The sequence below is a fragment of the Trifolium pratense genome, linkage group LG6 (genome assembly GCF_020283565.1).
Source record: "Trifolium pratense cultivar HEN17-A07 linkage group LG6, ARS_RC_1.1, whole genome shotgun sequence".
Taxonomy (NCBI): Eukaryota; Viridiplantae; Streptophyta; class Magnoliopsida; order Fabales; family Fabaceae; genus Trifolium; species Trifolium pratense.
In genome coordinates, this window is record NC_060064.1 from 7,914,986 (window position 1) to 7,925,956 (window position 10,971).

Consider the following 10,971-nt stretch of genomic DNA (forward strand, 5'->3'; position numbering starts at 1 on the left):
CTTATCCTATCCTGCTGGTAACCCAGCTCAAATTTATGATAAGAATTTTAACTACAGATGCAGAATAGGATAAGCTCAAGGATTAATTTATCATATCCTGCTGTCTCAACAAACACTGGATTAAGACAGGATATGATACAGATATCTTATCCTGTCTCTTATCATGTGTGAAAACACAAGAAGGGGGTGAGGTGTTGAATTGTGTTTTAGATAAGTTAAAACTTTTTCAAGTTTGAACACAAGTATCTTAGCAGCGGATAAATTAATCAAACACACAAAGGAAATCAAGAGAGAGAGAGAGAGAAAAACACACATCATATTTATACTAGTTCCTCTCACAAAACGAGAGTAGTCTTGGATTATAAGATGATAGCTTGTACGTGCGTGTGTTGTATGTATGCAATCCACTTCATCTAGTATGTATATCACTGAGAGGAGTTTCCATTTTAAGCTAAGAGACCAGACAAGTCACGTTCTCTCCTAGAGACTAGGAAAAAATGTAAGATGCTGTTCTGATCTTCTTGAGAGGTCGTTTTCTTCATTGGTAAAAGTGTTGACCTTCATGAACCAGTCTTCACAGAAACCAAGATCAATTTAGAGTTTTGCTAACTTCTGTGATATCAAGTCCTGAGGTTCTCAACCTCTGATAGACATAACTTCTGACGTTGATATCCTCTGAATCATTATGAAACTCTGAGTGTTCATCTTCTGACCTTTCTTCAGAACTTATCTTAGAGTTAGTTCTGCACACTTAAAATAAATTTTAGTATCTCCAATTGTACATTTAATACTTTGTTATCATTAAAACTTTAATAAGCTCAGGGGGAACAATTTAAATCAATTTTGTTCCAACAATGTGCACCCTGTCTCTCCCTATTTTTATGCGTCAACTAGATGCCTATAAGACCATCTCCAATGGTCTAGTACCTATTAGGTACTCATGGTACTTATTAGGTACTACCATTGAAGCACAACACATTTTAGTACCTAATAGGTACCACTTCTAATATAAGAACTCTCTCTCTTCTTTTTATGGGACCCACTTTATTTAATATATTCAAAAAAATTTAATTTGGCAATATTATTTTAAATTAAATTTCAAATTTTAATGATGTGGAGTTATTGATGGACCCATTTTAGAACTTTTTAAGAAATGTTCCATTGGAGGGGTTGAGTACCTATTAGGTACTATTATTAAAAAAATAATAAATTGATGATGTGTCTATGTGGGACCATTTAAGTACTCAAAAATGGAGTGCTCCATTGTGGATGCTCTAAGAAGTCCTTAATATAAGAAGAAGTTCACTTTCAAGATACATTGAAATATTAATGTATGTAGACTATATCTGAATAATGTTTTTGTTGTATTTATTCATATGGTAAAGTGTCAATATATACAATAATTACAATAATAATTGCAGTGGCGGCACCACGGGGTAGAGCTGTCAAAAACATAATCCAAAATACAATCGAACTTTTTTGGACCAAGTCAATTTAGCTCATATGGACATCGAGCTGGGGTGGGCTAGCCATCGGGCTTTGGGCTGACACATTAACCCATCATTTAATTGATAAAAACACATTTATGTGATTTTCGTAAAAATAATATCAATGAAAAATTATCATTTAATTGATAAATTATTATCAAAAAATTATTTAAATGGGTAAGTTTAATAAAAGGGGGTATATTTACATAAAATTAGAGTTTAACTGATATTTAGTTTGATGTAAAAATTATTTACACTTGCATCAAATAATATCTCAATAAAATTGATAATTATGAAGAACTAATACATCAAAATGATATAAAAAATATTGAATAAAAAGAAAAAAAGTAAAATGAAATGGGTCGGGCTAACGGATAAGCCCACAAGGCCCATAAGGGCCAGCTTGAAAATTCGCTAGCCAAATAATAATCGAGTCAGGCCGGTCTAACCCATTTATTTTGACTGACCCACCAGGCCGAACCAAGCTGGACCAGACTAGTCCATTTGACAGGGGGTTTAGGGAGGCCGGAGTCCCCCCAACATTTTCATAATTTTTATACTATACTAATATACTATGATGATATCCATAATAACTAAGTATGTGGACTACTCCAAGTTATAACTTATCCAATAAGAGGAGTGCTAGCAACACACTCTTTAACAAACACACTCTCTTCTATTGATTAAAATTTGGCTTAATTAATAAAATAGTCCATTAAAGACATTTTTGGTTTCACATAGGTTCCTTATAGAAAAAAAGGTCTGAATAGGTCCCTTAAAGAAAAAAAAGTCCGAATAGGTCCCTTAAAGACATCTTCGTTAATCAGTTTGGTCCTTTCCGTCCATTTTTTTGAGGACCAAATTGATTAACGGAGATGCCTTTAAGGGACCAAACTGATTAACGGAGATATCTTTAAGGGACCAATTCGGACATTTTTTTCTTTAAGGGACCTATTTGATCCTTTTTTTCTTTAAGGGACCAATGTGAAACCAAAAATATCTTTAAGGGACCATTTTACTAATTAAGCCTTAAAATTTATATGGGTCCCATAAAAGTTATATGGGTCCACATTTTTTTATGGGACCCATGTGAATTTCAACCAATAAAAGAGAGTGTGTTGGAATGTGTTTGTTAAAGAGTGTGTTGCTAGCATTATTCTATCCGATAAAAAGACTTGTTATTTTCGCTCATACAAAAATGTCTTCTTTAATCACATTATAAAATAAAAGTAGGATATACACATTAAAATAATGAAAAATTATATTTGTTAATATAAAAAGTCCTACATTGGTTGCGAGATGACCTGAATATGTGTTTATAAGTAAGAGAGAATTCTCATTTTACAAGCTGGTTTTGCAAGGATGAGTTAGCCCCAATACCCAATTCTAAGATGATATCAAAATCCGTATTAAGAAGTCTCACATCAGTTGCGAAATAATCCTCACAATATTAAATTGGAAAGTCTAAGATATTCTTTTTCCTCTAAATTTAATTGAAAGATATAAGTTAAAAGATATTAAGAAAAAACAATCCACTCATTTTTTTTACTTATACATTTTTAAATTATTTGTATAAATTGAATACTTAAAATTTATTTTTCTTTACAAAATTCTATTTGTTGGACTCGCCCCCTGCATTTTAATCCCTAGCTCCGCCCCTGCTTAAATCAATTTCTTAAGTTCGCTTACTAGTTGGTTAACATATTTGCTCGCCATTCAGGATATATAATGATTAAATATATGCCATAGTTTTTATAGCATTTCATTTATAATTAATTATTGAATACATGTAGGTATATCAATGATCACATTGGAGCTAGCTTTCGATGTGGCTACCTTTGCAAGTGCATGAGCAACCTCATTCGCTTGTCTCCTATTAAACTCAACATGAGAGTTTTCAAAATTTACATCAAACACACGATGACATTCTTTTATAACATCACTAAACTCTGTGACATCATTCCCACCCTTATGAAAATAATCAACAACTCTTTTCGAGTCAAGCACAAAGTCCACTCGTTCTAGTTGTAACTCTTTAACCCAATCGAGAGCATGGTAAAGTCCCAACGCTTCTCCTAAATCTACACTGCACATAGGTGAACTCCACATTGTTTTGGCAAGCACGAAACGGCCTTCATCGTCACAGATACACATACCAAAACCAACACGGTTCCGGTGAGCCGAAAATGAAGCATCAATGTTACATTTGTACCTACCCGTTTCAGGTTTCTGCCAACGCATCCCAATTTGCTCCTGCCTATGCGGCGCGATAGCTAGTTACTAAGAAAATAAAATATCATAGTAATTACTCATTATACCAAATAATTATTTAATCATATTACATACAGATAGATTATTACAATAATTTCCCTCAGGAAAATGTTATGTAAACACATTTATTTGATAAAAATACACAAATATTTTTTTTTTGATTTTTTTAATATTTTTTGCATACCTCGTTTTGCGTGCTTGTGAGTGAAAAGAGAGTTGTGTTAATTTTGTGTCTCAAAATTTGTGTTTGAATAACACAGCTCTTTCCCCAAGTGTAAATAATTGTCCTACAATTGTCCACTTGATTTTTCTTGCCAAAATGCTAAGAAAACCCTCAACTTTACTTGGTCGTGATTTACGTAAAAGGTCTACAAAACTCAATATGACCTTAGCATGATAACTATAATGCTACAGGATAAAACAAGAAATAAATATGTAAGCAGCATATCCGGTAAGTTTTTTTTTTGGACACAGAGTAGGTTGATTAAAAATAAAAGTAAATAAGTAGTAATATGTTGGTTTACTAAAATTTGCAAAAACTACAAATTAAAAGACATGCAAATCTACGGAAATAGATATCCTGCAGTTCATTTTGACACAGTTTCCACGCAGTTTTGCATTACAGCCATCCGATGAAAAACCTGTGGTAGAGATTGTTTCATGTGATTTTTCAACTGTGTTGATCTGAACCATCTGATCTATCATCAACGGTCCAGATTTAAAACTGTGTGAAAACTTTGTGAAAATCTACTGCAGGAAATCTGCATCCCAAATCTACATATACTAAATAATGCATACCATAAGTAGTGTCACATCACATTTAAGCTAATGATCGCTAAGGTTTGTTAAATAAAAACATTGTTGAACACGAATGTTTCATCGGAGCTATAACCATAAAAGAGTTTGGCAAGTAGAAGAAACAGTCATAAGCGTGTTAGGTGTGTGTTTTGTGTATGTTGTCTTAAAAATGGGTATTGGGCCTAACGTCTCTTACTTATAAACTCTTGTCTGGGCCATCTCACAGTCGAGGATTGCTTCTTACTTATAAACTCTTGTCCAGGCCATCTCAAAGCCGATGTGAGACTTTTTAACACACCCCCTCATGCCCAACACTATTGGGCTTGGTGCGTTAATATAACGCACCTTACTTATAAACTCTTGTCCGGGCCATCTCAAAGCCGATGTGGGACTTCTTAACACACCCCCTCATGCCCAGCACTATTGGGCTTGGTGCGTTGATATAAATGGTAGGTGGCCCGATATCGGGTGACCCAACAGATCTTGGAGAGGCTCTGATACCATCTTAAAATTGAGTATTGGACCTAACTCATCCTTACAAAATCGGCTTATAAGGTGAGGATTGCCTCTTACTTATAAACTCTTGTCTAGGCCATCTCACAGCCGATGTGAGACTTCTTAACATGTTGCCTCAATGCATTGTGCCTATGTATGTTGCCAAGCATTGTGCGCGCGCCGTGGCTTGCCTGCCTTGTCTTGGCTTGGCCTGCATTGTGTTTAGCCTTGTACTGCAAGCTATTGTACCATTGCCTATATAAGGCACACTTGTGATTGAATAAAGGCGCTGATTACCCTTTGATAACCAACAAAGCGAATATACGGCACAATCTCCATGTTGTCCTGCAAAAGCAGTTTACCGGTAAGGGCATAACCATACAAATAAAAAAGCAGGGATAGGAGTTGTCAACGGGGTTACGATGGGGAGTAATTGACCAAAAATTGCAAGAGAAAAATAAGTTTACTTAATCAAGGAAATAGTAAAGATCAATTATCATTGTGGCAGCTGAGTTAAGCATTTCCTATATCAATCTAACTTCATAATCAATATAATTTTAAGATAACAAACTAGTCAAACATATTTACGTACCTTTGAGATGCGATCAAAGGAAGATGACGAGCAACTCGTCTAGCAAAGTATATAACATACTCAGTGGCGGAGCTAGCCCAAAAAGTTGGGGCGGGCCGCTACGAATATAAATCGAATATGCAAAAAAAATTACTAAAAAAAGATATATCATATTGAGGGCGTGTCTAATATAAATATCTCAAAAAGAGTCAATAGGTGAACCATTACCATTTTCAATAAATAAATTTAAAATTTTTTAACAAAAGATTGATAAAACATGAATTTTTATACACAAACTCTATTTTAAATAAAAATTTGAGTCATTTTTTCTCCAAAAAAATATACTTGAATATTTTCACAAAATAAATTACACATTATAAAATTTTTATAAATATTAAACAATAAAACATTAGAAGGGATGCTTAAAAAAAATAAATTAAGAAGGATATTTGAATTAATAATTTATAAGGGAGAATTCTGGATCGTCCAAATAGCGGGGGTTTGAAACCCCCACAAATTGGAAACATGTGAAAGAATTCTGGTGGTCCAAATTGGTGATTTAAACCCCCGCAAACTGAGAATTAACAAACTAAACAGACTATTTAGTGGGGGTTTAAAACCGCCGCTAAATAATATACCTATAAAAAAAAAATGAAAATCTTGGGGCGGGCCATGGCCCTGTCCAGCCCATGAGGGGCTCCGCCCATGAACATACTGTAGAACCAAAATCAAATTTTTCTGATCGACGTAGGTTGTTTACCTACATAAATTACCATATCCAAACCAATGGTACAAAAAATGTCTAAAGACCGTAAAATTACTAAGATTGAATTACTTATTATATTTAAATGTCCAAAAATTTTAATTACTTATTATATTTAAATGTCCAAAAATAAAATAAGCCACTAGGTTTGTTCTAGTAGTGAGAAATTTAGCTAGTATGTTATAGCTCCCGGGTTCGATTCCCAGCACATTGTAAACAAAAAATAAAATAAAAATATAGAGTAATGAAACTCTTTTGGTCCCATCATGCTCAGAAACCCTAAAAAAAAAAAAACAAAAACAAAACGTTAATTAAGAGTGAATCTCAAAATAGGGCCGGTGGTGGTGGTCGACGGTGATTGTGGTGACGGAGAGGAAGTGATTACCTGTGAGAGCGGAGTGAGTTGAGTTAGTAATTTAAACTGCTATCTGTTGAGTTTGTAATTTATAGCTAGCATATTATTATTTTTTTTTACAAAAGAGGGCTGAAGGCCCAACTTATGTTAGAGTATGAGCTGCAGGCATGCTCATTGGCAAGCCAAGCCCGCGTGTGAGCCAACTGCGGCTGCTAGGCCTGCGCGCGCGTGGTTGCTTAAGGCACAAGTTAGTTGGATAAGTTGGTTAGTTTGTTGTTGATTGATTGTAACCGTTTTGCAAGAGCTATATAAGGTCTTGCCTATGTCAATGAGAACTTAGTGATTGCATTTACCTTAACATTTGGTATCAGTTTACCTCCAAAACGATCCAATCCGTTGATTCCTAACCGTTGTTAGTTACAAAGATTCATCGTTTTCTTTCGTTTCTTGCTTGAAGATTTCATGGCGGAATCAAGCACTTACCTGCAACCATCAATCCCTAGATTTGATGGACACTATGATCATTGGTCAATGCTTATGGAAAATCTGCTGAGATCCAAAGAGTATTGGAGTCTCATTGAAGATGGAGTGTTTGTTGCTCCTGCTGGCGCATCGCAAGAACAAATTCAACGTGCACATGAGAGCAAGTTGAATGATCTGAAGGCGAAGAACTTCCTGTTTCAAGCTATTGATAGAGCAATACTTGAAACCATTCTTGCAAGAGGCACAGCTAAAGAGATATGGGACTCAATGCGACAGAAGTATCAAGGATCCACCAAAGTGAAGAGAGCACAACTTCAGGCTTTGAGGAAGGAATTTGAAACTCTTAACATGAAGATTGGTGAATCCATTGAGGAGTATTTCTCAAGAACTCTGTGCATTGCCAACAAGATGAGTAGTCATGGTGAGACTGTGACACAGTCTATGATTGTTGAAAAGATCTTGAGATCTTTGACATCTAGATTCAACTATGTTGCTTGTTCAATAGAAGAATCTAATGACACAACAACCATGACAGTTGATGAGCTGCAGAGCAGCCTACTTGTTCAAGAACAAAGAATGAAGAGTCAGAAAGATGAGCAAGAACAGATCCTCAAGGTCTCTAATGGTGGAAGAGGCTACAATGGTGGTAGAGGAGAAGGTTCTTACAGCAGAGGTCGAGGTAGGGCCAGAGGAAGAGGGGGAAGAGGTGCTTCAATCAATAAAGATTCAGTGGAATGCTACAAATGTCACAAACTTGGTCATTATCAAGCTGATTGCCCAAGTTGGGAAGAAGATCATGCTAACTATGCACAATTTGATGAGACAAAAGAAATTCTTTTGATGGCTCAAGAGACTGCAGTCAATAATTCAATAGAATCTGATGATAAGCTAGAATTGTGGTTCTTGGATTCAGGTTGTAGCAATCACATGGTGGGAAACAAGAACTGGTTATTTGATTTTGATGACACATTCAAAGACTCAGTGAAATTGGGTGATGATTCAAAGATGGCTGTTGAAGGTAAAGGAAATTTGAAGTTGTACATCAAAGGTTTTGTTCAAACTCTCACAAATGTGTATTACTTGCCTGGCTTGAAGAACAATCTATTGAGTATTGGCCAATTGCAGTAAAAGAATTTGACAATTATATTCAAAGATGATACCTGCAAAGTGTTTCATGATGAGAAAGGTTTAATCATGGCCACAGCTATGACTTTCAATAGAATGTTTGTGATCAAAGCACCTGTCATAGTCCCTCAATGCATGAAGATCTCAGGAGCTGATGACTCTACCCTGTGGCATCAGAGATATGGCCACTTGAGCTTCAAAGGTATGAATATACTGACTCAAAAGCAAATGGTTATTGGTTTGCCTAAGTTGAAGGAATCAAATGAAAAATGTACAAACTGTATGAAAGGCAAACAACAAAAACAATCTGCACCTAAGAAAAGTTCATGGAGAGTTAGCACAAAGTTAGAACTGGTTCATTCTGATATATGTGGGCCAATTAGTCCGGAGTCAAATGGATCTATAAAACAAAGTATAATGAACAGGGAAAGATAGATAAATACAAAGCAAGATTGGTGGCAAAGGGATATACTCAGCAGCAGGGCATTGACTACAATGAAGTTTTTGCTCCTGTGGCTAGATGGGATACCATTAGAACCTTGTTGGCTATAGCTGCAGCTAGAAACTGGTGTGTATTTCAACTTGATGTAAAAAGTGCTTTCTTACATGGTGAGCTGGATGAGGAAGTGTATGTTGAACAGCCTTTAGGTTATCAGAAAGCAGGGAAAGATATGGTTTACAAGTTGAAAAAGTCTCTTTATGGATTGAAGCAAGCCCCTAGAGCTTGGTATAGTAAAATAGAAGCCTATTTTTGCAAGGAAGGCTTCATGAAGTGTGCTCATGAACACACTCTCTTTGTAAAGAAAGAAGCAGAAAGCAAGGTGATCATTGTAAGTTTATATGTGGATGATCTGATTTTTACTGGTAATGATCAAAGATTGTTTGATGAATTCAAAAAGTCCATGGAAGAGAATTTTGCTATGACTGACCTAGGAAGAATGAGGTACTTCCTTGGAGTTGAAGTAAAGCAGACCAAGGAAGGTATATTCATGTCCCAGCAGAAATATGCTTTTGAAATTCTCAAGAGGTTCAATATGGAAAACTGTAATGGTGTGTGCAACCCAATAGTGCCAGGCAACAAATTGATGAAAGATGAAAATGGAACAGCATGTGATGCAACTAATTACAAACAGATGGTAGGATGTCTGATGTATATGCTTGCTACTAGACCAGATTTGGCTTTTTCAGTCTGCTTAGTGGCAAGGTTTATGGAGAGGCCTACAGATATCCATGTTGCTGCAGTCAAGAGAATTCTCAGGTACTTGAAGGGCACCATTAGCTATGGCTTGTGGTATGAAAAGAGAAATGGTGAGGAACTATCTGGCTGGTCTGACAGTGATTATGCAGGTGACTTAGATGACAGGAAAAGCACATCAGGTTATGTGTTCATGATTGGCTCTAAAGTAGTTTCATGGTCCTCTAAGAAACAGCCTATTGTAACACTATCCACCACTGAGGCAGAATTCATAGCAGCAGCCAATTGTGCTTGTCAAGCCATTTGGTTGTCTAGGGTTCTTGCTCATATCTGTGCAGGCAAGGAAGAATGCATCACTGTATACTGTGATAATAGCTCTTCAATTAAGCTATCAAGGAATCCAGTGATGCATGGAAGAAGCAAGCACATTGATGTCAGATTTCATTTTCTTAGGGATCTAACCAAAGAGGGAAAGATTCAAATGCTGCATTGTTCATCCTTTGAGCAAGTTGCTGATATTATGACTAAGGCTTTGAGCCTTGACAACTTTTGTAGGATCAGGGATATGCTAAGCTTGTGTAAGATTGAAGATGTAATTGTAAACTGAATCTTTGTATAGTATGCAGTTTAGGAGAGGCATTGTTAGAGTATGAGCTGCAGGCATGCTCATTGGCAAGCCAAGCCCGCGTGTGAGCCAACTACGGCTGCTAGGCCTGCGCGCGCGTGGTTGCTTAAGGCACAAGTTAGTTGGATAAGTTGGTTAGTTTGTTGTTGATTGATTGTAACCGTTTTGCAAGAGCTATATAAGGCCTTGCCTATGTCAATGAGAACTTAGTGATTGCATTTACCTTAACAACTTATAGGTAGCATTTAGTTGTAGTTAGTTAGTAAAATTAGTTACAATGTTTGTTGGTTAATTAGTTACCTATGTGTTTTTTTGAACAACTAGTTACCTATGTGTTGATAACTTGTATTGCAAGCACCACTGGAAAAATTATAATTAGTGAGGGTAATCTTCCGTCACTAATACACTAAATTTCCGTCACAAAGCTATTTAATGATGGAATTTGTTAAGCAACTATATAAATCCTATAAATAACCTTTTTCAATCCTCAACTGAATTCATATTTACCAAAACCATTATCTCTAATATTCTCTTCAATTCTCAGGTTTCGCTAAGCCACAAATTTTCTCGCTTAGCCAAAACCTTAAGCTCCTGCTGCGACTATCTCTGTATGCATCACAGAGTTTGTTTTAACACTATCTACTTGCTCTAGAACTAAAATTGACATTAAAGTTAGTATGTGATATTAGTGGTAGTTGCACTTTGACGTCCGAGAAAATTGAAATGAGGCTTAATTTTCATGTATTAATTTTGAAATCTATTATAAAAGTAAATTACAAGTTTCACTTTGACATTCGAGAAAA